Source organism: Carcharodon carcharias, chromosome 13 (genome assembly GCF_017639515.1).
Source record: "Carcharodon carcharias isolate sCarCar2 chromosome 13, sCarCar2.pri, whole genome shotgun sequence".
NCBI classification, from domain to species: Eukaryota; Metazoa; Chordata; class Chondrichthyes; order Lamniformes; family Lamnidae; genus Carcharodon; species Carcharodon carcharias.
In genome coordinates this window covers 87,678,966-87,705,091 of record NC_054479.1, presented here as the reverse complement: position 1 = coordinate 87,705,091, position 26,126 = coordinate 87,678,966, and the positions used below count along the sequence as shown (strand labels likewise).

The window sequence follows — 26,126 nt, the reverse complement described above, 5'->3', positions numbered from 1 at the left end:
AGTGGGGTTTTTTTTTATTTATATAATGGAAATAGGTGGGAAAAGGAAAATCTTTATAATTTATTGGGAAAAAAAAAAGGGAAGGGGGAAACAGAAAGGGGGTGGGGATGGGGGAGGGAGCTTACGACCTAAAGTTGTTGAATTCAATATTCAGTCCGGAAGGCTGTAAAGTCCCTAGTGGGAAGATGAGGTGTTGTTCCTCCAGTTTGCGTTGGGCTTCACTGGAACAATGCAGCAAGCCAAGGACAGACATGTGGGCAAGAGAGCAGGGTGGAGTGTTGAAAAAAAAAACCCCACTAGAGCTATACCTTGAGTGCCCTACCATCCATTCTTAATTAGCACATTCGTTTAGATAATATCACCAACTTTAATTTTAACACCTATGTGTTCTATTGTACTATTGTCGTTGACATCTTTTGATGAGCTGCTTCTATCACTGCTTGTTTGTCCCTACAACCACACCCCCGCCCCCCCGCTCCACCTCTTTGTCTCTCTATCTCTCCGCCCCCCCACACACACACCTTAAACCAGCTTATATTTCAACTCTTTCTTGGACTCGAACGCAAGTTCTGTCGAAGGGTCATGAGGACTCGAAACGTCAACTCTTTTCTTCTCCGCCGATGCTGCCAGACCTGCTGAGTTTTTCCAAGTAATTCTGTTTTTGTTTTGGATTTTCAGCATCCGCAGTTTTTTTGTTTTTATCTCTGTGTTTAATTGACTGCCACTGCTCTTCAAGAAATGCCTACCTCCTTGAAGAAGTTCTGTTCCTCTCTGCGACAAGATTTCCGTATCTCTCTGTTGTCTTGCTCACCTTCCTTGCTTTCCATTTCCCTCCTAGTGTTTGACAAGGTGTTTACTAAAACCCGCTTTCACAGCCATATCTCCTTTCTCAGTGACTGTCTCCGTCTCCGACTTACCCCACGTGGATTTCAACTGAAATTCCACCCCTCATGTTTCGAACCCACCCAGGATTACAGGTATCTCCGGGACATAAAACGTTTCTCGGACTGCTGTTCCCGTCACATTCTGAAATCCACACTCAGTGCCATGCGCCGCCATATGAACACACTCGACCTCTCCCTCCAGCAGCACCGCCGTACCCTTTTTCAAAGCTGCGCGTGCCCCCAGTTTCATTTTATCCTTCGGCTCATCCGACGCCTCAACAAGAAACTTTTTCTCTTTCTCTCAAGTGCTAAGGAACGCAAGCTGCAACAACTCATTGACACCAACACCCATCTAGGACCCTCCACCCCTGCCTGTTCCTCCGTCCCCACCCTTTCTTCCAATCCCAACCCCAGCCGTGTATTCACTATACCCCCTGACCTTCCCCTCTCCGATGCTGAACGTTCAGTGCTCAGCAAAGGACTTAGTTTCATACCCTTACGCCCTCACCTCAATGAATTTCGGACTCGGCATGATGCTGAACTCTTCTTCCGCCGTCTTCGTCTCCGGGCTCACTTCTTTGGGCAGGAGTCCTCTCCCAGTTCAACGGATCCTTTTACCCAATATTCTCCCTCCACCTGGACCCCTCCCTCTGGATTCTTACCTTCTCTTGATCTTTTCATTGAGAACTGTCGGCGCGACATTAGTCGTCTCAATTTCTCTGCTCCTCTCACACATTCTAACCTGTCTCTCTCTGAACTTACTGCACTCCATTCTCTCAGGTCCAACCCTGACATTGTCATCAAACCTGCTGACAAGGGTAGTGCTGTTGTTGTCTGGCGCACTGACCTCTACCTCGCGGAGGCTGAGCGTCAACTCGCAGACACTTCCTCCTACCTCTCCCTGGACCATGACCCCACCACTGAACATCAAGCCATTGTTTCCAGGACTGTCACTGACCTCATCTCCTCTGGGGATCTCCCTCCCACAGCTTCCAACCTGATAGTCTCCCAACCTCGGATGGCCCGCTTCTATCTCCTACCCAAAATCCACAAACAGAACTGCCCCGGTAGACCGATCGTCTCAGCTTGTTCCTGCCCCACAGAACTCATTTCTCGTTATCTTGACTCCCTTCTCTCTCCCCTTGTCCAGTCCCTTCCCACCTACATCCGTGATTCCTCTGACACCTTACGTTACATCAACGATTTCCAGTTCCCTGGCCCCAACCGCTTCCTCTTCACCATGGACGTCCAATCCCTCTACACCTCCATCCCCCACCAGGATGGTCTGAGGGCCCTTAGCTTCTTCCTCGAACAGAGGCCCGAACAATCCCCATCCACCACTACTCTCCTCCGTCTGGCTGAACTTGTTCTCACACTGAACAACTTCTCCTTCAACTCCTCTCACTTCCTCCAAATAAAAGGTGTGGCTATGGGTACCTGCATGGGCCCCAGCTATGCCTGTCTCTTTATGGGGTATGTGGAACATTCCTTGTTGCAGTCCTACTCCGGCCCCCTTCCACAACTCTTTCTCCGGTACATCGATGATTACTTCGGTGCCGCTTCATGCTCTCGTCAGGACTTGGAAAAATTTATTAATTTTGCTTCCAATCTCCACCCCTCCATCATTTTCACGTGGTCCATCTCTGACACTTCCCTTCCCTTCCTTGACCTCTCTGTCTCAATCTCTGGTGATAGACTGTCCACCAATATCCATTACAAACCCACCGACTCCCACAGCTATCTCGACTACAGCTCCTCACACCCCGCTTCCTGTAAGGACTCCATCCCATTCTCTCAGTTCCTTCGCCTCCGTCGCATCTGTTCCGATGATGCTACATTCAAAAACAGTTCCTCTGACATGTCCTCCTTCTTCCTTAACCGAGGTTTTCCACCCACGGTCGTTGACAGGGCCCTCAACCGTGTCCGGCCCATCTCCCGCGCATCCGCCCTCACGCCTTCTCCACCCTCCCAGAAACATGATAGGGTCCCCCTTGTCCTCACTTATCACCCCACCAGCCTCCGCATTCAAAGGATCATCCTCCGCCATTTCCGCCAACTCCAGCATGATGCCACCACCAAACACATCTTCCCTTCACCCCCCTTATCAGCATTCCGTAGGGATTGCTCCCTCCGGGACACCCTGGTCCACTCCTCCATCACCCCCTACTCCTCAACCCCCTCCTATGGCACCACCCCATGCCCACGCAAAAGATGCAACACCTGTCCCTTCACTTCCTCTCTCCTCACCGTCCAAGGACCCAAACACTCCTTTCAAGTGAAGCAGCATTTCACTTGCATTTCCCCCAACTTAGTCTACTGCATTCGTTGCTCCCAATGTGGTCTCCTCTACATTGGAGAGACCAAACGTAAACTGGGCGACCGCTTTGCAGAACACCTGCGGTCTGTCCGCAAGAATGACCCAAACCTCCCTGTCGCTTGCCATTTCAACACTCCACCCTGCTCTCTTGCCCACATGTCTGTCCTTGGCTTGCTGCATTGTTCCAGTGAAGCCCAACGCAAACTGGAGGAACAACACCTCATCTTCCGACTAGGGACTTTACAGCCTTCCGGACTGAATATTGAATTCAACAACTTTAGGTCGTAAGCTCCCTCCCCCATCCCCACCCCCTTTCTGTTTCCCCCTTCCCTTTTTTTTTCCCAATAAATTATAAAGATTTTCCTTTTCCCACCTATTTCCATTATATAAATAAAAAAAAACCCACTAGAGCTATACCTTGAGTGCCCTACCATCCATTCTTAATTAGCACATTCGTTTAGATAATATCACCAACTTTAATTTTAACACCTATGTGTTCTATTGTACTATTGTCGTTGACATCTTTTGATGAGCTGCTTCTATCACTGCTTGTTTGTCCCTACAACCACACCCCCGCCCCCCCCGCTCCACCTCTTTGTCTCTCTATCTCTCCGCCCCCCCACACACACACCTTAAACCAGCTTATATTTCAACTCTTTCTTGGACTCGAACGCAAGTTCTGTCGAAGGGTCATGAGGACTCGATGCTGCCAGACCTGCTGAGTTTTTCCAGGTAATTCTGTTTTTGTTTTCCTGTTTTCAACTGCCCACCTGCCTTCAGTAGCAATCTTTGGATAATCCTAAATTGTTTGTTGACTGTTCAAGCTCTTTTATGGTGCAAACCTTACCCTTGGCCACTGTTTGTTGTCCCATCATTGACCGCTATTCTAATCCATGCTCCATTAGCCCTTTATTCACTCACGTGTGTCCCTGATCAGAATCATTCACTGCTATCTTAACGGTGCTAATTTGGCTAACATCCTGTTTCTTCAATGTTACCAAGCTCATAACTGGACCTCTCGCAACCAGCTATTAGTTCACCTTAGTTATTCTCACTTCTCTATGCCTGGGCCTCTTTTCAGGGATGTCTCCTAACTTACAGTTTACTCTATTCCAGATTGATTTCCCTCCACATTACCTGTTTTCCCCCTAAGACTTCAACCCAATTTTCTGTCATTTATCTGATATTCCCTCATGTGTATTTGAACTCTTCATGTCCTACACCTATCTCCATGTTTGGCTGAAGACCATCCTCAGGCTTTCTGCTCCCCTCTCTCTCCTTTTTCTCTTGCAAGTGTATGCTGTTTTTAGCCTCCCCTTTTTCCATTACCATTCTTCTCCAATCACACCTCTTACAGGTCACTACTCCTCAGCCTCCTTCCTGCCCTGCTGTCGTTGGAATTCCTCCTCTAGAAATCTTCTGATTCTCTCTGGTGCCTATCTCCCCAAAGGCAGTGGAAGCTGGGCCTATTGAAATATTCAAGGTTGCAATCAATAGATTTTTGTTAGGTAGAGCTATCCAGGAATATGGGGGTTCTGTGATGCAATGGGTATTGTCCCTGCCTCTGAGCCAGAGGGTTCAAGTCCCACTCCAGGACTTGATGATCAAGAAAGGTGTGTTCATAATGCAGGTTGAATATCAACCTGCACATCCTTTCAACATGCAGCAATGGCAGGTGGTAAGAGTGGGAGAGATTCTAGGTCAGCCATATGATGGAAAGAATGTTGGAGCCTCTACCATCAATATCCATAGCTCTGGACTACAACGTGCACGTAAAAGTGTACGTTGCCACAGCAACTCAGATTCTCTGAATGATTTGTAACACGTCACCACAAATCAGCCATGATTTGATTGGATGGTAAAATAAGCCAAATGTTCTGTTTCTATGAATGTTTATGGTACATTTATTTCCAGATTTGGCTTGATCAAGTAGTACTTGTCTCCAACCTATTCCAACTTGCCTCCTGCTGATTCATCATCTTTTTTTGGTTCCCATGTTACTGAAGTTGTCAATTTTTCTCTTTCTTCCAGTATGCTCACCTTCTCCTTCCAAATTGCTATCCATTCCCTCTTTAAAAGACCACTCTTGAATAAGCTGTCCTCTCAATTATCTCCAACCTTCCTTCCTTCTCAAAGGCCTTTGCAAATGCTTTAATCAAATCTATTTCCATCGTTTCCAAAAACCCATTGTTTGAACCACTCCAATCTGACTTCCAGCCTTCCCGCAGCCCCAAGATGGCCCTTGTGGAGTTCTGAATGATGTCCTGTGACCGACTTTATCCCTCCTGATCCTTCGAGACCTATCTATGGCATTTTGACATGGTAGGTCATGTTATTATATGTCATTATATTATTGTTGGGAGCTGGTTAGCTCAGTTGGCTAGATGGCTACTGTATGTTTCAGGTTAGCACCAACAGTGTGAGTTTGATTCCCGTTCTTGCTGAGGTAGACTTGGAACCTGCTGCCTCACCCTGCCCCTGAGAGTGGAAGGCAATCAACACAACAGTGATAAAAACTGCCAAGAAAATGGCTCAGGATGCAGCATTAGCAGAGAATGAGCCAAAGACCTGCCTTCAGGCAGAGCATACATAAATGAATGAATGTTATTAGTGTGTCAACCGTGGATCAGTTGGTAGCACTCCTGCCTCTGAGTCCAGATTCAAAACTCACTCCAGAGCTTAAGCACAAAAATCAAGGCTGACATTCAAATGCAGTACTGAGGACGTGCTGCATTGTTGAAAGTGTCGTCTTTCAGATGAGACATTACACTGAGACTCCATCTGCCTGCTCGGGTGGATGTAAAAAGTCCCATGACACTATTTCAAAACAAGATCAGGGGAGTTATCCCTGGTGTCCTGGCCAATATTTATCCCTCAATTGACATCACAAAGAACAGATTATTTGATCTTCATCACACTGCTGTTTGTCAGAGTTTGCTGAGAGCAAATTGTCTGCTACGTTAACTATATTACAACTTTGTCTATATTTCAAGAAGTACTTCATTGGCTGAAAAGTACTTTGAGACATCCTGTTGTCGTGAAAAGCCACTGTAAATGTCTTTTTTCTTTTTCTTTTTATTCTACCCCATCTTCCAATTCTATGGGGCTGGCACTGCATGGACTTCCATTCTAACTTGTTCAAATACAGCCACTCACTTCTCCAATAATGTCTTCTTTTCCCTTTCTGGTGCTTACACCTCTGAGGCTCCCCAAATTCTTGGTTCCCTCCTCTTTCTGATCTACCTGCTGTTCCTCAGTGTCATCACTTGCAGGCTTGATGTTGCATGTGTTTGCTGATGTTATCCAACTCTATTTCTCCACCACTCAGCTTTAACCCCTCATGCTGTCAGACTGTTTAATATCAAACCCTGGATGTGCTGTAACTTCCAGCTGTTCCACACTGGGAAGGTCAAAGCTTTTCTCTTTGACCCTGTGTCACCGATTCAAACCCTCTCACTGGGCATCCCCTCAAACTGGCCAGACTATTTGCGTAATAACTTTTGGCGTAATATTTGATCCTGAGGGAACCTTTAAATTCCAGATCATAGCCATCAGGAAGAGTGCTTGCAACTAATTCTGCAATACTTGCCTTTGCCACTACTTCAACCTTGCCACCACTGAAACACATATATATGATTTTGTCATTTCCAGACCTTATCCAACACCCTCCTTGATGGTCTCCAATTGTACAACCATCATAAACCCCTTCAACCGACTTCGTCACTCAATTTGAAATCATCAAATTTACCTATAAACTTACTCTACCTTTGCAAGCTTTTCCAGCCTTGAAAGCTCTCACGAATGGTCCATTTGATTGATTCTGGCCTCATATTCAATCCCTCCTGTTTGCCTCATCATTAGTGATAAAGTCTTGAGTTGCTTTCTGGAATTCTCTTCCTAGATCACTCAACATATTTTTCCCAAAATCCTTCCACTTTTTCATTCTCAGTAAGTTACATATAGTTTGCTTCAAATAACATTTATAATATAATTACATACAAGTTATATTTTCATGACAGTTTAATTAAATTTTCCAGTCAAAGTCACAATCATATTGTTGAGCACCTTCAGTAATGTTTTTGATTGCAGAACTGTATGTCTCAAGTAGCTTGAAGCTTTAACTCAACTCCCATTCTGTACAATTGCTTTGCCCACACCCTCCCCCGACCTACAATATTTACCCTCCTTCCCCCAGCTCAGTGCCACTGCCATCTGCTGCTAAAATTCCACCTCCCACCTCCAGGTTTAGCCACTCAGTGCTCTTCATTGCTCTGCTGCATTCTTCCACTGCATCAAAACCACTCCAGTCCCTCTCATATATAAACAGAAATTGCTGCGAATACTTAGCGGGTCTGGCAGCATCCATAGAGAGAGAAACAGAGTTAGTATTTCAGCTTGATGACCTCTTGTCATCACTATCTCACAGAATCACGGTCTAAGGCTGAAATGGGTTTTTTTACAATCTTGGTGTTGTATTTGACCCTGAGATGAGCTTCCAACTTTACATCCCCTTCATCACCATGACCATCTATCTCCACTTCCTTAACATCACCTGACTCTATCCATGTCTCAGCATACCTGCTGGTGAAATCCTAATCCATGCCTTTGTTAACTCCAGATTTAACGGTTCCAATTCTCTCCTGGCTGGCCTTCCAACTTCCACCCTCCATAAACTCATCCAAAATTCTGCTGCCTGTATCCTAACCCACACCAAATCCCATTCACCCAAGATCCCTGTGCTCGTTTACCTATATCATCTCTCAGTTTGGCAATGCCTTCATTTTAAAGTTCTCATCCTTGTTTTCAAATCCCTCCATGGTCTTGTCCTTCACTATCTCTGTAACCTCCTCCAAACAGGAAACCCTCCAAGGTCCCTGCACTGCTCTAATTCTGACCCCTTGTGTATCCACAATTTTGAAAGTTTCACCTTTGGCAGCCATGGCTGCCAGTGCCCTTAGCTTTGGGATTTCCTTCCAAAACTGCTTTGTTTATTTGCTTCCCTCTTCTCTTTTATGATGCACCTTAAAACCTATCCCCTTGACTAAGCTTTGCATCACCATTGCCCCATGAGGCTCGGTGTCAAATTTGCTCCTGTGAAGTGCTTTGGGACATTTTACAACATTAAAGATTTAGACGGAAGTTGTTGTTGATGTTGATTCTGCTGCTGTGCGATTGTGCTTTCTGTGGTGTTATTTCCTAATAATTCTGCTGCCTGCATAGATTTATCTTTCTAATGTTTCTTACACCCTGCTGATCTTGGCCTTTGTCTTTTCTACTCCCAGCTCCCAACTCCCAGTCTGTGACTGTGCCTTATCTCTCTGCCTAATCTCTTTGCAGAATCCCCAATCTTCATAAAAGCAAAATACTGCGGATGCCGGAAATCCAAAACAAAAATAAAAATACCTGGAAAAACTCAGCAGGTCTGGCAGCATCTGCAGAGAGGAACACAGTTAACGTTTCGAGTCCGTATGACTTTTCAACAGAACTAAGGAAAAATAGAAAGAGGTGAAATATAAGCTGGTTTGAGGGGGGGAGGGGGGGCGGGTGGTAGAGCTGGATAGAGGGCCAGTGATAGGTGGAGATTGCCAAAAGATGTCATAGACAAAAGGACAAAGAGGTATTGAAGGTGGTGATATTATCTAAGGAATGTGCTGATAGGTGACATTAAGGGTTAAAGCAGGACGAGCGAGGTACAGATAGCCCTAGTGGGGTGGGGTGGGGAGAAGGGATCGAAATAGGCTAAAAGGTAGAGATAAAACAATGGATGGAAATACATTTAAAAATAATGGAAATAGGTGGAAAAAGAAAAAATCTATATAAATTATTGGAAAAAAAGGGGACCGGAAAGGGGGTGGGGATGGAGGAGAGAGATGATCTAAAATTGTTGAACTCAGTATTCAGTCCGGAAGGCTGTAAAGAGCCTAGTTGGAAGATGAGGTGCTGTTCCTCCAGTTTACATTGAGCTTCACTGGAACAATGCAGCAGGCCAAGGATGGACATGTGGGCACGAGAGCAGGGTGGAGTGTTGAAATGGCAAGCGACAAGGAGGTCTGGGTCATGCTTGCAAACAGACCGAAGGTGTTCTGCAAAGCGGTCACCCAGTCTGCACTTGGTCCCACCAAGGTAGAGGAAACTGCATTGGGAGCAACGAATGCAGTAGACTAAGTTGAGGGAAGTGCAAGTAAAATGCTGCTTCACTTGAAAGGAGTGTTTGGGCCCTTGGACGGTGAGGAGAGGGGAAGTAAAAGGGCAGGTGTTGCACCTTCTGCGGTTGCATGGGAAGGTGCAGTGTGAGGGGGTTGAGGTGTAGGGGGTGATGGAGGAGTGGACCAGGCTGCCCCGGAGGGAACGATCCCTGCAGAATGCCGCTTGGGGAGGGTGCGGGGTAAAGGGAAGATGAGTTTGGTGGTGGCATCATGCTGGAGTTGGCGAAAATGGTGGAGGATGATCCTTTGAATGTGGAGGCAGGTGGGGTGATAAGTGAGGACAAGAGGGACCCTATCATGGTTCTGGGAGGGAGAGGAAGGTGTGAGGGCAGATGCATGGGAGATGGGCCGGACACGTTTGAGGGGCCTGTCAACAACGGTGGGTGGAAGGTCTCAGTTAGGAAGAAGGGAGACATGTCAGTCTTCATCCTTGGTATGACCCTCCTCTTTCACACTCTCCCTGATTTCCACAGACAATGCCTATCTTTGCTATGCAGCAAGTACACTTTGGCTGGGATTTTGCCCTGTCGTGGCAGGACCCTCCATGGGTGATATGGCTGCCCAGTCAAAAATCCGTTGTCTCTTGGTGGGACCGGGCGATCCCTGTGACGGGTGGGGTCAGAAAATGTCTGCCCTTTGACTTAAGGTATCCTGGTGAATTTAAAAATTGCAGATGACGCCACAGAACTTGCTTTTTCCAGATTCTGCTCTATCTCCTTGTCATGCCGCCGTCCCAGAGGCAGTGTCACTGCTGTCCCTAGACCTGTTGCAGCCTGTGTGTGGACAGGTCATGCACTCCTCTGCCCATCCTGTGAGGATGCTGCAACACTCACTGCATCACCTCCGAGAACATTCCGGAGTACTTTCCTGTAAGCTCTTAAATATTACCTTACCTGCAATTTGGGTGCAGATCCTTTAAGGAATGCTAGTTCAAAGCCCATCTTGCAGCTCAGTGCTTGCTTGCATAGTGGCATGTGAATTTGTGGCCTGGATTGCATGGTCTAAATTAGGTATCTGGACGATGCATCAGGAAGTTGGTCTGTGTGATGCCGGTATAATGCTCCTTCACAGCCTTCCAATGCCTGAGCTGGTGAAAGCAAAGCATGAAAGAGCAGTAGGTAATTGGAGGCCTGCTGGTCTACTTGGAGGCTGGCCTCAGCTGGATGGCGATATGGTGTTCCTTCAGGAAGGGACAGACGAACACTGTAAAGGATGATGATGTTCTCCCAACCCCTTCTCTCACTTCCTTTGGTTTGAGAGGCAGTAGTGCTGAGCCTGGCACTGGTATTGGACAGTGGCAACTGAAGATTGAGGAGATCCATATCGTTTTTGCCTGAGTGCATACAAATAATTTGTGTATAAACAACTTGCATACAAGTTAACATAGTGCAGTTAATTTAAGGACAGTCATTTTAATGTCACTTCTGAAAAAGAGACGAAGGGTTGCTGCAACAGAAAGGCTGTTTACCTGTCATCTTCACCAACTGATTAAAGAGCAGCCACGGAGGTTCGATAATTGTTTAAGGAATTAAATAGGAACATAGGAGTTACTATTGAAAAAAGGCCAAGATCTAACTGGTCGACCTTCTACCATCCTGGTAGTTACATGATGCAATGATAATGGAGTTGTTGACCAATCATGACAATCAGCTCTCTCAATTAATCTATTACATTTATGTTGTCAAAAATAAAGGATGTATTTTACACATCAGGGGCAGGATTTTTAGGCTGGTGTGCGGGGTTGATTGGCAGCCCAGGAGTGGCTAGGGAACAGACCACCACTGCGATCAGCCCCTAACTGTGACTTCACGCTGGCTGGCCAATTAATGGCCAACCAGCATGAAGCATGCACTGAAAGTCTCAGCGCTGCCAGGGTGGGGGCGGGAGGAGGGCGGCAGCTGACCTAAGCACGGGCAAGCGTGGAATGAAAGCTCCCTGAAGGCAGAGAGCTGCCTCAGGGAGCTGAAGACTTCAAAAGTATTAAATAAAGATTTTTAAATCAGAACAGAAATGTCCAAGCATCACAGTCACCTGAACATATACATTGTAAAAACCTTCTCCATAGATCTTGGATGAGGTTTCATGAAAAATGTAAAGGCCACTGGCCAATTCGCTCGTCTGCCAACTGTAAGGTTGGACGGGTCAGAAAAAATCAGGGGAAATTACAAGTTTAATGGGTTTAATTTCCCTCTTAATTGTTGGTGGGCGCACTTCCGACTTTTGCATGTGGCAGCCAATCGAAATATCGCACGAGTGCGGGTTGACGTTGGGATGCTCGCCCGACATCATCATGTGCTATCTTATGCTCGAGTGGGTCAGGCGTGTGCCCGCACGCCAACCTGAAAATTATGCCCCAGGTTAAATTTTGCATAAACTAATAAATCCCATTCACTGACAATTGCAGCTGTCAAGATAGCAGCTGTCAAGTCTGAAGGCAATTGCAGAGGTAAATGCACAGATATTCCACAGATCTCGCACAATGCGAACAATACCCATATCTCTGAAACCAAAACCCAGGACACATCAACCCTCACCTCAATCATCCCCGCAGCCCTAATCCAAGCTATGGTATCAACAGCATGATGCATGGATGTTACAAAGTTTATAATAGCTCTGAAATTAAGCAAGCCCCAATTGTAAATTATCTGAACAGACTACAAACGTCATTATCCTTTTAAATATAAGGAGAAATAAGTATAATTTCTGGCAGCAACAGTTTCAAAATCAATAAATGAGTTGTATAGTGCTTTTGGACATTCTGAAGAAGTGATACTGATCTACATAAATGCAAGTTCTTTCTCATTTTCCTCCTTATTGAAATATTTTTTGTCTCATCTGTACTAGGATGTCCTGAGAATCGATCATCCAGCAACCGTTTCACCTCAATCTTTGGACCTTTCTAGCCCCAGCATTCATCAATCTGTCATTTCTAACATTAACCTTTAATCCAAATGCAATTAGCGAATTCATTTGGTGACTAACCAAGTCATATAACCAGGAAAATCCCAGGAACAGTCTCCAGTCTCTCCTGAGTCTCCTGGACTTGTTGGGCAATAAGGAAGTTATAATTGATCCCAATATTCAGGATTAGAGAGTGGAAAAATCCCTAACTGTTCCTGTTCTTGATCAATATTCAGTGACTATGGGGGTCAGTGATTAATGGTAGGGTGAGCACTGATTGACTGCTGACTGACTGCTGTGTCCAGTGAACGGGGACTTAGAGGTGGGGTCATACCAGCAGCGGCAGAATGAGGCCCTTCAGTAGTTATTAATTGGCCTCTTAAGGGCCTCAATTGGCAGCGGGATGGAAAGATCAACCATGGGCCTCCCTGCTCATAACTTATTTCTGGCGGACATGAAAAGGCAGCAGGTTTCTGGTACACCACCAACCTGCCTAATTAAATGCTGTTTCCACTTCAAGGCTCCCGCGGGATCAAAATATTCTGCACTTTACATGCAGGAGAGTGGCTGTCAGTGGTCCAATGACTAATATGTTAACTGAGACGTGAGGGCAGTGGTGGCTGACCAAATCAATCGGTCACTGATGGGAGGGAACTGCTGATCTGTGGTATAGGTGGATGATCAGAGGTGCCTGGTGCAATGTGACCACTGACCCATGTTATGAGTGACTGGTGTGATGAGTGATGGTCAACCTAGGAGTCTGTGCTGACCACTCTTCTTTAGATTTTCAGTTTTTAGATGTTTTTCTATTGCTTCTTTGTTTAAGGCTTCCATTAAGCTTCTTGCCATTGATGTTAAACTAATTAGCCCAAAGTTCCTTGGACTTTATCAACATCCCTTTTAAAATATAGGAATCACATTAGCTGTAGTTATTCCTCTGGCTTTATTTCATTATGTAATGATTTTTTAATATATGCAGTGGTGCCCCTGCTATGTCTCCTGATGGGTCAATTGGCCACCTGTGCTATATTATTCCATGATTCTACAAAATGTTTTAACGACATTAGTAGTTCATACGTGGTGCTATTAAAGGAATAGACATAGGCCAGTCGGTCTCTCAATCCTGTTCCGTTATTCTATTATATCACGGCTCATTTTATTGAGTATCATCTGTGGCTCGGCTCTGATTCAGGCAGTCAAGTATGTCGGCAGAGATTTGAGAGCACATGGCCTTAGCTGACACTTTCATACAGTATTAAGGGAGTGCTGCCCTGCTGCCCTATGGTGGTGCCACCTGTCCGATGAGATGTTAAATTCAAACCTTGTCTGCCCTCTCAGGTTGATGTAAAAAATTGCTTTGGTGCTATTTTGAAGAAGAACAGGGCATTCCTCTTTGATGTCCAGGCTAATATTTATCCCTTAATCAACCCTGCTAAAAAACATTTTCTGGTCATTTATCACCTTGCTGATTGTGGGATCTTGCTGTGTATAAATTGGTTGCCACAGTTTCTGTATTGTTACATAGGATTACACAGGATATACGACACAGAAATGGGCCATTCAGCCCATCAAGTGCATGACAGTGTTTATACTCTACTGGTACCTCTTCCCAGCTTTTCTCATCTAAATTCACCATCATAACCCTCTATTCATCCGCCCTCATGTGCTTGTCTGGCTTCTACTTAAATGCATCTATACTATTCACTTTGACCACTCCCTATGGTAGTGAGTTCCATATTCTCACCGCTCTCTGGGTAAATAGGTTTCTTCTGAATTCCATTATGGATTTATTGGTAACAAAAACAGAATTACCTGGAAAAACTCAGCAGGTCTGGCAGCATCGGCGGAGAAGAAAAGAGTTGACGTTTCGTGTCCTCATGACCCTTCGACAGAACTTAGGGTCATGAGGACTCGAAACGTCAACTCTTTTCTTCTCCGCCGATGCTGCCACACCTGCTGAGTTTTTCCAGGTAATTCTGTTTTTGTTTTGGATTTCCAGCATCCGCAGTTTTTTTGTTTTTATCTCTGGATTTATTGGTGCCTATCTTACATTGACCACAATTCAAATGCACTGCATTGACTAAGTGCTTTTGACCACACAGAGGTTGTGAAATACTCTAGATAAAACTGTCTATCTGATACAAAAACAGAATTACCTGGAAAAACTCAGCAGATCTGGCAGCATCGGCGGAGAAGAAAAGAGTTGACGTTTTGAGTCCTCATGACCCTTCGACAGAACTTGAGTTCGAGTCCAAGAAAGAGTTGAAATATAAGCTGGTTTAAGGTGTGTGTGTGGGGGGCGGAGAGATAGAGAGAGAGAGAGGTGGAGGGGGGGTGGTGTGGTTGTAGGGACAAACAAGCAGTGATAGAAGCAGATCATCAAAAGATGTCAACGACAATAGTACAATAGAACACATAGGTGTTAAAGTTAAAGTTGGTGATATTATCTAAACGAATGTGCTAATTAAGAATGGATGGTAGGACACTCAAGGTATAGCTCTAGTGGGTTTTTTTTTAAATAGGAAATAGGTGGGAAAAGGAAAATCTTTATAATTTATTGGAAAAAAAAGGAAGGGGGAAACAGAAAGGGGGTGGGGATGGGGGAGGGAGCTTACGACCTAAAGTTGTTGAATTCAATATTCAGTCCGGAAGGCTGTAAAGTCCCTAGTGGGAAGATGAGGTGTTGTTCCTCCAGTTTGCGTTGGGCTTCACTGGAACAATGCAGCAAGCCAAGGACAGACATGTGGGCAAGAGAGCAGGGTGGAGTGTTAAAATGGCAAGCGGCAGGGAGGTTTGGGTCATTCTTGCGGACAGACCACAGGTGTTCTGCAAAGCTACTCATTTCTCGTTATCTTGACTCCCTTCTCTCTCCCCTTGTCCAGTCCCTTCCCACCTACATCCATGATTCCTCTGACACCTTAAGTCACATCAACAATTTCCAGTTCCCTGGCCCCAACCGCTTCCTCTTCACCATGGACGTCCAATCCCTCTACACCTCCATCCCCCACCAGGATGGTCTGAGGGCCCTTAGCTTCTTCCTCGAACAGAGGCCCGAACAATCCCCATCCACCACTACTCTCCTCTGTCTGGCTGAACTTGTTCTCACGCTGAACAATTTCTCCTTCAACGCCTCTCACTTCCTCCAAATAAAAGGTGTGACTATGGGTACCCGCATGGGCCCCAGCTATGCCTGTCTCTTTATGGGGTACGTGGAACATTCCTTGTTGCAGTCCTACTCTTCCACAACTCTTTCTCCGGTACATCGATGATTACTTCGGTGCCGCTTCATGCTCTTGTCGGGACTTGGAAAAATTTATTAATTTTGCTTCCAATCTCCACCCCTCCATCATTTTCACGTGGTCCATCTCTGACACTTCCCTTCCCTTCCTTGACCTCTCTGTCTCAATCTCTGGCGATAGACTGTCCATCAATATCCATTACAAACCCGACTCCCACAGCTATCTCGACTACAGCTCCTCACACCCCGCTTCCTGTAAGGACTCCATCCCATTCTCTCAGTTCCTTTGCCTCCGTTGCATCTGTTCCGATGATGCTACATTCAAAAACAGTTCCTCTGACATGTCCTCCTTCTTCCTTAACCGAGGTTTTCCACCCACGGTGGTTGACAGGGCCCTCAACCGTGTCCGGCCCATCTCCCGCGCATCCGCCCTCACGCCTTCTCCACCCTCCCAGAAACATGATAGGGTCCCCCTTGTCCTCACTTATCACCCCACCAGCCTCCGCATTCAAAGGATCATCCTCCGCCATTTCCGCCAACTCCAGCATGATGCCACCACCAAACACATCTTCCCTTCACCCCCCTTATCGGCCTTCCGTAGGGATCGCTCCCTCTGGGACACCCTGGTCCACTCCTCCATCACGCCCTACTCCTCAACCCCCTCCTATGGCACCACCCCATGCCCACGCAAAAGATGCAACACCTGCCCCTTCACTTCCTCTCTCCTCACCGTCCAAGGACCCAAACACTCCTTTCAAGTGAAGCAGCATTTCACTTGCATTTCCCCCAACTTAGTCTACTGCATTCGTTGCTCCCAATGTGGTCTCCTCTACATTGGAGAGAACAAACGTAAACTGGGCGACCGCTTTGCAGAACACCTGCGGTCTGTCCGCAAGAATGACCCAAACCTCCCTGTCGCTTGCCATTTTAACACTCCACCCTGCTCTCTTGCCCACATGTCTGTCCTTGGCTTGCTGCATTGTTCCAGTGAAGCCCAACGCAAAATGGAGGAACAACACCTCATCTTCCCACTAGGGACTTTACAGCCTTCCGGACTGAATATTGAATTCAACAATTTTAGGTCGTGAGCTCCCTCCCCCATCCCCACCCCCTTTCTGTTTCCCCCTTCCTTTTTTTTCCAATAAATTATAAAGATTTTCCTTTTCCCACCTATTTCCATTATTTTAAAAAAAACTCCCACTAGAGCTATACCTTGAGTGCCCTACCATCCATTCTTAATTAGCACATTCATTTAGATAATATCACCAACTTTAACTTTAACACCTATGTGTTCTATTGTACTATTGTCGTTGACATCTTTTGATGATCTGCTTCTATCACTGCTTGTTTGTCCCTACAACCACACCACCCCCCCCACCTCTCTCTCTCTCTCTATCTCTCCGCCCCCCACACACACACCTTAAACCAGCTTATATTTCAACTCTTTTTTGGACTCGAACTCAAGTTCTGTCGAAGGGTCATGAGGACTCGAAATGTCAACTCTTTTCTTCTCTGCCGATGCTGCCAGACCTGCTGAGTTTTTCCAGGTAATTCTGTTTTTGTTTTGGATTTCCAGCATCCGCAGTTTTTTTGTTTTTATGTCTATCTGATATATGATCTGACAATCTGTTTAAGTGATGTTGGCTGAGGATAAATATTGACCAGAATACCAGGCAAAACTCACTTGTTCTTCTTCAAAATAGTGCCATGGGATCTTTTGCATCCACCTGAGAGGGGATTTTATTTAGTCCCCTTGTTCAGAGCTGATAGGTTTTGTTCATAGGCCTTTAATCAAGGCTGTTCTTTCAGTTGCTTTTCAGGGAGTTGTCAGCTTTGTTGGAGCTGTGTTAGCTTTCTGTAGCTGCTTGCCAATTTTCCAGAGATCAGTGGGTTGCTGTATTTGCTACTTAGAGCATCAGCACCAGTTCAGTTAGGAGTTAAGCCAGTCCTCTATATTGCATGCTAACACTAGGCCTGCAGTAGATGTTCATCAATGGTCCAATTGAAAAAGTCTCCAGAGTATCAATATCAAAAGTTCTACACACTTTTTTTATTTACTCTTTCACAGGATATGGAGATCTCTGGCTAGGCCAGCATTTATTGCCCATCCTCAAATGCCTTTGAGAAGGTGGTGGTGAGCCACCTTCTTGAACTGCTGCAGTCTATGTGGTGTAGGTAAACCCACAGTGCTGTTAGGGAAAGAGTTCCAGGATTTTGACCCAGTGACAGTGAAGGAACAGTGATATATTTCCAAGTCAGGATGGTGAGTGGTAGGAGGGGAACTAGTGGAGTTATCCCCTTTGCAGTTGCTGCCCTTGTCCTTTTATGTAGTAGAAGATATGGATTTGGAAGGTTCTGTTGAAGGAGCCTTGGTGAATTGCTGCAGTGAATCTTGTTAATGGTTCACACTGCTGCCACTATGTGTCAGCAATGGAGGGAGTGAATGTTTAGTGGATGGATCCAATCAAGTGGGCTGCTTTGTCCTGGATGGTGTCAAGCTTCTTGAGTGTTGTTGGAGCTGCACTCATCCAGGCAAGTGGGGAGTATTCCATCACACTCCTGACTTGTGCCTTGTAGATGGTAGACAGGCTTTGGGGAGTCAGGAGGTGGGTTACTCATTGCAGGATTCCTAGTCTCTGACTTGCTCTTGTATCTACAGTATTTATATGGCTGGTCCAGTTAAGTTTCTGGTCAATGGTAACCCCCAGGATGTTGATAGTGTGGGATTCAGCAATGGTAATGCCATTGAATGTCTTGGCGAGATGGTTAGATTCTCTCTAATTGAAGATGGGTCATTGCCTGACATGTATGTGATACAAATGTTTCTTGTCACTTATCAGCCCAAGCCTGAATATTGTCCAGGTCTTGCTGCATTTGGGCATGGACTGCTTCAGTATCTGAGGAGTTGCAAATAACACTGAACATTGTGCAATCATCAGCAAACATTCCCACTTCTGACCTTATACAAGAACACAAGAAATAGAGCAGACCCGTCAAACCTGCCCTGCCATTCAATATGATCACAGCTGATCTTGGGCCTCAACTCCATTTTCCTGCTGGCTCCCCATATCCCTTAATTCCCCGAGAGACAAAAAATCTGTCTATCCCAGCCTTAAATTTATTTAACGATGGAGCATTTGCAACCCTCTGGGGTAGAGAATTCCAAAGATTCACAATCCTTTGAGTGAAGTAATTTCTCCTCATCTCAGCCCTAAATGATTGGCCCCTTATCCTGAGACCCTGCCCCCGTGTTTTAGATTGCGCGACCAGCAGAAACAATCTCATAGCGTCCACCCTATCAAGCCCCTTTGGAATTTGTAGGTTTCAATGACTTCGCATCTCATTCTTCTAAACCCCAGAGAATACGAGCCCGATTTGCTTAGTCTCTGGTCACAAGACATCTCCCTCATCCCAATATAGTGAAGCTTCACTGTACCGCCTCTAGTGCAAGTGTATTCTTTCTTAAATGTGGAGACCAAAACTGCACACAGTACCCCAGATGTGGTCTCCCTAAAACCCTGTACAACTGTAGCAAGACCTCTTTATTCTTGTGTTCCAATCCCTTTGCAATAAAGGCCAACATGCCATTTGCCTTCCTAACTGCTTGCTGCCCCTTCATGCTAACTTTCTGTGTTCCTTGTACAACAAAGTTTCTTTGAAAATCAATACTTACATGTTTCTCAGCCTTTAAAAATATTCTGCTTTTTAATGCTTATGACCAAAGTGTCCATCTGCCATCTTGTTGCCCACTCAACTAACCTGCCTATATATCTTTGCAGCCTCTCTGTGTCCTCCCCACAGCTTACCTTTCCACCTACCTTGGTATCATCAGCAAACTTAGATACATTATTCTTCGTCTCTTTCATCTTAGTCATTAATGTAGATTGTAAATAGCTGAGGGAAGGAAGGTCATTAATGAAGCAGCTGAAGTTGGTTGAACCTAGGACACTGCCCTGAGGAACTCCTGCAGTGATGGTAGAGTGATGGGAAAGAAATGATTTGCCTCCAACAAATAACCATCTTCCTTTGTGTTAGGTATGACTCCAACCAGTGGAGAGCTTCCCCCCTGATTTCCATTGACTCCAGTTTTCCTAGGGCTCCTTGATGTCACACTCAGTCAAATGCTGCATTGATGTCAAGGGCTGTCATGCTCACTTCACCTCGGGAGTTCAACTCTTTTGTCCATGTTTGGTTCAAGGCTGTAATGAAGTCAGGAGCCAAGTGGTCTAGCTTCTAGAAGTATTTCCCACATAGTGATGTCACCGAGAAGTCAACTGCAGTGACTATACAGGGCTTGGGTTTTACCAACCCTTTGGGGCAGGCTGGGAGGCAGGAAGGCTGGCAAGGTGCCGGGGGATATCCCCCTCAACGAAACACATGCTATCACCACTAAATCCAGCCCAAAGGCACAAAAGCAGAAATTAATGTACAGGGATTCTCTAAGTTGACCTGTTGGAACCCCAATACTACTCCCAGGTCTCCTCGTGTTCCTCACAATTAGCTGCACTGAATTCTTGAAACAATGGACTTCGTCACAGTTATCTATTTGTGTGTTCAGTTGCATTAACTAACACATTCATAGACCAATGAACCTTCTATGCCGTTCCACACTGAAAGTCAACACCCTAAGTTTAGTCTTTAGCTAAAGCAGGAACTATTTGGACTGGGGTGTGTATACATGATACAACCCCCATTTTCAGTCATACATTCCGTTCTTAATTTTATATTTCTATTTTGATTTCCTATGTCCTCATTTATAATTGAAACTATCCATGAAAACTGATCATGATGCAATTGCATCCTCTCACCAGTGGTGGCACTTCAGTGTGGACAAGTGTGATCACAGTGTGATGTGTTTACATAGGCATTTTCCATTGTAATTGAGGATATGTAAAGAAATTGAAAGAAGGTTCATGCAGACGTAAATATTTAAATGAAGTCTAGATGTGAATATTTAAAAGAGAAAAGCCCAAAATTTACCTATCAAGTATTTGACCTAAGCAAAAATTCTAGACTGATCTTCCAGTGTAGTACTGAGAGTGTTTTGCACCATTCATATGAGAGGTCTTCCCACTCAGGTATATGTAAAAGATCCCATGGCATTATTTCAAAAATAAGAGGAGTTCTCGCTCCCCAGGCAGACTCATGGCAGATAAAATTTGATACTGAGAACTGTGAAGTGATACATTTTGGAAGGAGAAATGAGGAGGTATAAATGGGACAAACTTAAATACAAAGAGACCTGGGCTCTTTATAAAGAAAACCTTGCAGATTTCAGGGCAAATTGAGAAGGTTGCTAAAATATATAAAATAATTAATAGAGGAATAGCATGCAAAGTTAGTCTTGGAAAGTCATAGCTGAGGAATAGGAGAGGTTGTGATCCTGTGGCTGATTCTGTTGTAAATAGTGACAGGCAAGGAGAAGACTTTGTCCAACAAAGTAACCAACTTATTTGTGACAAAGTTGACTTAAACTCACAAGAGAGGTCAGCTTCTGAGGCCGTTGTACTCAATGGAAAAGGCAGCTTCTTAAGGATTAGCCATTTACAGACCATAAGATCACGGCCAACAATCTGCAGAGACCACACCTAGAAGGCAAAGTGAGGGCAGCAGGAAGAGGGAACCAACTTGGATGTAGCTGGATGATGAGAGAGTGGCTGCAGAAGAGCTATAGTGGATGTATGGGGATGGCACAGGACAAACGAGCCAGACATGCCATGACAGCAGATCTCCTGGCAAAGTTTGCATTCATCCCGCTCGCACTCATTCCCCCCCCCCCCACCCCCCGCAACATAGGCAGCGCTGAGCACTACCACCCGCATTTCACGTGGTCCGGCCCTGATCGTGGGTGGCAGTTGGCTTCCCGCCTGCAATCACCAACCCCCCGCCACCGCGCGCGCCCCCCCCCCGCCCCCCCAAACCGAGCCTACCCGACATGGGCTAAATTTTGCCTTATGTGGTGATTCCATGTTGCGGCCATTTTGTTCAGTTGTAGTTGAATCGAACTTATTTCCATGTTTTATTCCCAAAAGATCTTGATTTGCAGTAGATTTCTCTTTTCAGGCTGGTTACTTTGCAAATCCAGGCACAGGACTTCTGAGAGAGAGAGAGAGAGAGGAACTAGATTTTGCAGCCTGTTTCTGTACAGCATTCTGATCCCCTCCACATGGTAACACAGCCTCTTAAAGTACTCTGCTGGCTGCATATTCCAGAGGAAATTCTATTTGTCCATGTCTACTGCAGTCCTTGTTTTAGACCAGGTAATTGCATTTTAATATTGCATCTCAGAAACATTTGAAAAGTTTCAGGATCGTGTGAAGCCAACAGGAGATGGGTTCTTTCACGCTCCCCAGGGGGTTGAGTGTCCTTTCTTTCCATCCCACTTTGAGGAATTCAAGCTGTATATTGTGGCTATCTGGGTAGTCTCTATTGTCTTTAGAGGGTTTCAGTCTTTTTTTTTAAATCCAGCCAGTAAAAAAAATTATAAATGGTATCTTTAAAAAAAAAACATCCTTGTAACAGAACATGGATGTGGGAGATCAGTTATGTGGAGAGACTGGAGAAGTTGGGTTTGTTCCCCTTCAAGCAGAGAAGTTTAAGGGGAGATTTGATCAAGGTGTGCAAAATTATGAATGGCTTTTCATAGAATAAATAAGTTCTGGCACCAAAAGGATCAAGAAGACATTGATTTAAAGTGACTGGCAAAAGAATACAGAGGTGACACGAGGAAACAGTTTTTTAATGTATTGAGTTGTGGTGATCTTGGGGGAGAGTTTTCTCTGGTAAGGAGAGGCAGGGTGCAGGCAGGGAGTTAAATACCCTAAAAGTGAATTTGTACTGGGATCCCAACATCATCCCACTCACTTCTGAGTTTTACAGGTACAGGATTGAAGGCAAGCAAGGAACCCCTTGGGTCTGTCAGATAAATACTTAAGGTACTTAAAAAGCCAATTAACCCTCAATGCTGGATTTCCCAGTCAGAGAACCTGTTCCCCAACCTGCTAGTAACTTGCCAGCACCATCAAGGTGGTGAGTGCACTGTGGGGTGAACTTCTTCAGTGAAACTAACAGGCTGGGAAGGCTTTGATCAGTGAAGCTGAAGAGCTCCAGCAATGGCCAGGTGGAAGGTTCAAAGCATTTCTTCTCTCAGAGAGTGCTACTGCTGCTTCACAGGTAATGTCCAACTTGTTGGAAGGCACTTCACCTCTCTAGCATGTCATTCGCCTTTAGTTGCATTTCCCTGCTGTCAGCCTTCACCATGGCATAGGAGCTGCTTATGCAGCTCCACCTTGCACCTCTTATGAGGGTCAAGAACACAGGTCCCAGCAGCAGCAGCAACACCAGCAGCAGCACCAGTTGTCTTCTCCTCAGCCACATGTCCATCCTCAGGGCAAAGGAGGTGTGACCCCCAACACAGGGTCTACAAGCTGAGGATCAGCTCTCTTGACACGTCTGAGCATCAGTGCCTCAGGAGGCTCAGGCTCTCACTGGCAGGTCACTGCTGATACCGAGAGCAAAAGCTCCTTCTCAGTGCAGCAGGTGGATGTACATTGTTTGTAGCCAATAAGGCACCTGTCACTGAAAGGCCACCCCAACTTTCGGCACCCCCCACCTCTGGGGTAGTTGCCTCTCATCAAATTAGGAGCTCTACTCTCTTGAAGAAAAGTAAGCTGAGAAATGTGAGTTTTCATAACAGCTTGCGTGCAGAGGAGGGAAGGGCTCCATTTCTGGAGGCTGACTGTGAGGCATGAGTGCGAGTGAACATTAGGATGAGGGTGAGTGTGAGTGTTGGCTGCTCAGATGAGGTTGTGAGGAGGTGCTTGGAGGGAGAGAAATGAGTGGAGTTGTAAGGTGAGAGAATGCTGGGAAAATCAGAGTGTGGGACTGGCATTTTAAAATGTTTTTCCATTCCCCTTTCCTTCACTACTGAGGTCCTGGATCCTCTCGGTGTACTGTCTCCAGGCTGGGGGCAGCACACTCCTGCTGCTAACTTCCTCAGACACTTCTGTCCACTCCTGTTTGGTTGGAGGGGTTGTCCTCTTCCTCCCATCCTTGGGAAACATCACCTCACCTCAGTCCCTCTGATCCTGCAACAGGACCTCCAGGTAAAGGGGACAGGCACGGGTGGTGGTAGGTGGGCTGGTGGGTGGGGAACAGCCTCCCCAGGGTTTGTCCCCATTCCTTTAGTTGTTGCAACCTCAAAAATCCAAGAGCAGGTGAGCCCTTGTAATCCATGCCATGGTCCCTTTAATCAGAAATCCCTCCTTTAACAGGATAGATGCCTCATCCTGCGCAGCCTCTTTGATAGTCGGGGAACCTGAGGGTAGGATGATAACGCTGTAGCTCAGTGTCTGGCACAGCCAATGGTAAATGCAGAGCTGTTCAAATCCCACTGGGAAGCTTGAAACAACTGTCACAACTTGTTTTGCAATTTGTATAAACTTCGCGATACATGCCATGAATTCAGTAGTAATAAGATCCCCAATGTATTATAGGTTTTTACAAAACCAAATTAAACATTTATTAATAAGAGAAATGATTTTAAAGTACATACATATGTCTACAAATTACTATCATAATAACTTCCAAATCCCCTACTTAATCTGACTCCCAGTTACATATTCTCAGTTCTTTGAAAACAGCAGCTTGAGGCATAGATGCTGAAGGCTTTTCACACTTGTTAGATCATAAAAATAGCCTTTGCTTCTTTATAAATATTTTCCCCTTTGAATGCAAATACCCATTGTTTCACTATGTCTTTCTGATAAAAATCTCTCATAGCGCAAAGTTTTACCAGTAATCTTTGGGGAAAAATAAACACACTGTTTCTAAACTTCACCTGGCTCCTCCTTTGAAAACAATCTCGTCTGGTTTATTTAAAAATGCAAATGTCCTTTTACACCTTACATCCTAAATTTCCCCCATGTTTACATCAAAGCCTTCAGACCAGCTCCCTTTAGTCCAATTAAGTCACACACACACGCACACAAATATGCGCGCACACACACACATATAGATGCAGATGCCACTATTTTACGTTAAATTCCAATAACATTATGAGAATTATTTTATCTTCCTGAAACTCAGTGAAGTGGTAAAATGGATTCCCGACTCTCAAATTGTCTCAACGACCCAGCATGAACTCAGCTCCAAAAATTCCACCCTGGAATGCACAGCAGGAAAGGGTGGTGGAAGCAGATTCAATGGTAACTTTCATAAGGAAATTGAATAAATGGTTGAAGGGATAAATATTTGCAGGGCTGTAAGGAAAGCACAGAAAAATTTTTAAAAATTTGTTCATGGGATGTGAATGAGGCTGACAAGTTCAGCATTTATTGCCCACCCTAGTTGCCCTTGAGAAGGTTGTGGTGAGCTGCCTTCTTGAACCGCTGCAGTCCATGTGGTGTAGGTACACCCACAGTGCTGTTAGGGAGGGAGTTCCAGGATTTTGACCCAGCGACAGTGAAGGAACGGTGATATATTTCCAAGTCAGGATGGCATGTGCCTTGGAGGGGTATTTCCAGGTGGTGGTGTTCCCATGTGTCTGCTGCCTTTGTTCTTCTAGATGGTAGTAGTCGTGTGTTTAGAAGGTGCTGTCAAAGGATCATTGGTGAGTTTCTGCAGTGCATCTTATAGATGGCACACACTGCTGCCATTCTGAGTCAGTGGTGGATGGGGTGCCAATCAAGTGAGCGAATGGGACTCTGAAGGAGCTTTCAGAGGCACAATGGGTTAAGGAGATTCCTCCTGTGCTGTATCATCCTATGATTCCATATTATTTATCCCGCAACAGCATCGATCACTAATACGAGATTATCTGACCATAACTAATATCTGTAGGAAATGGTGGTGTAGTGATAATATCGCTAGTAATCTAGCAGCCTAAGCTAATGCTCTGGGACACAGGTTCAAATCCCACCACAGTAGTTAACAGAATTTACATTCAATTAATAAATCTGGAATTTAAAAAAAAGTTAGCCTCAGTATTGTTGATTGTTGTAAAAACCCATCTGCTTCACTGATGTCCTTTAGGGAAAGAAATCTGCCATCCCTGTCCTGGTCTGGCCTACATGTGACTCCAGACCCTCAGCAAGATGGTTGACCCTCAATTGCCCTCTGAAATGGACTTGCAAGCCACTCAGTTCAAGGGCAATTAGGGATGGGCAACAAATGCTGACCTTGCCAGTGATGCCCACATCTGAAAGAAAGAAAACCCTAGTTTCTGCTGTTTTTTGTGGGAGCTTGCTGTGCAAATGGCTGCTGGACTTCCTAACATTATAACAGTAACAACACATAAATAACTCACTGGCCAGGATTTTCTGTGCCCGCTGATGTCGGGCGTGATCGATGGCGTGAGTGGATAATATGGCGCGAGCGGTTTCATGGCGGTGGGAAAGCCGTTTGCGATCGTCTGCTCAGCCTGCTGATGGTGGGCCGCGTTTCCCACCATCAGACGTTGGGAGCCTCGTGGTGATATATCAGCATATCATTATCAGGCCAGCCCGCCAGGATTGTTCACCTGCCCCACCAGATCGTCCATCCACAACGTGTTTCACAACAGCACGGAAAAGGCATGTACT

At 45.5% G+C, this 26,126-nt stretch overlaps 1 long non-coding RNA gene across 2 annotated transcripts in view; it reads left to right on the top strand.

Annotated features, from left to right (window-relative positions):
- The window catches only part of LOC121285561, a 53,591-nt gene that overhangs the window by 5,340 nt on the left and 22,125 nt on the right, over nt 1–26,126 (top strand). For both annotated transcript variants that reach the window (XR_005944714.1, XR_005944715.1), the window contains exon 3: nt 5,419–5,523. This is a non-coding gene — a long non-coding RNA (uncharacterized LOC121285561). The remainder of the gene's footprint in view (nt 1–5,418; nt 5,524–26,126) is intronic.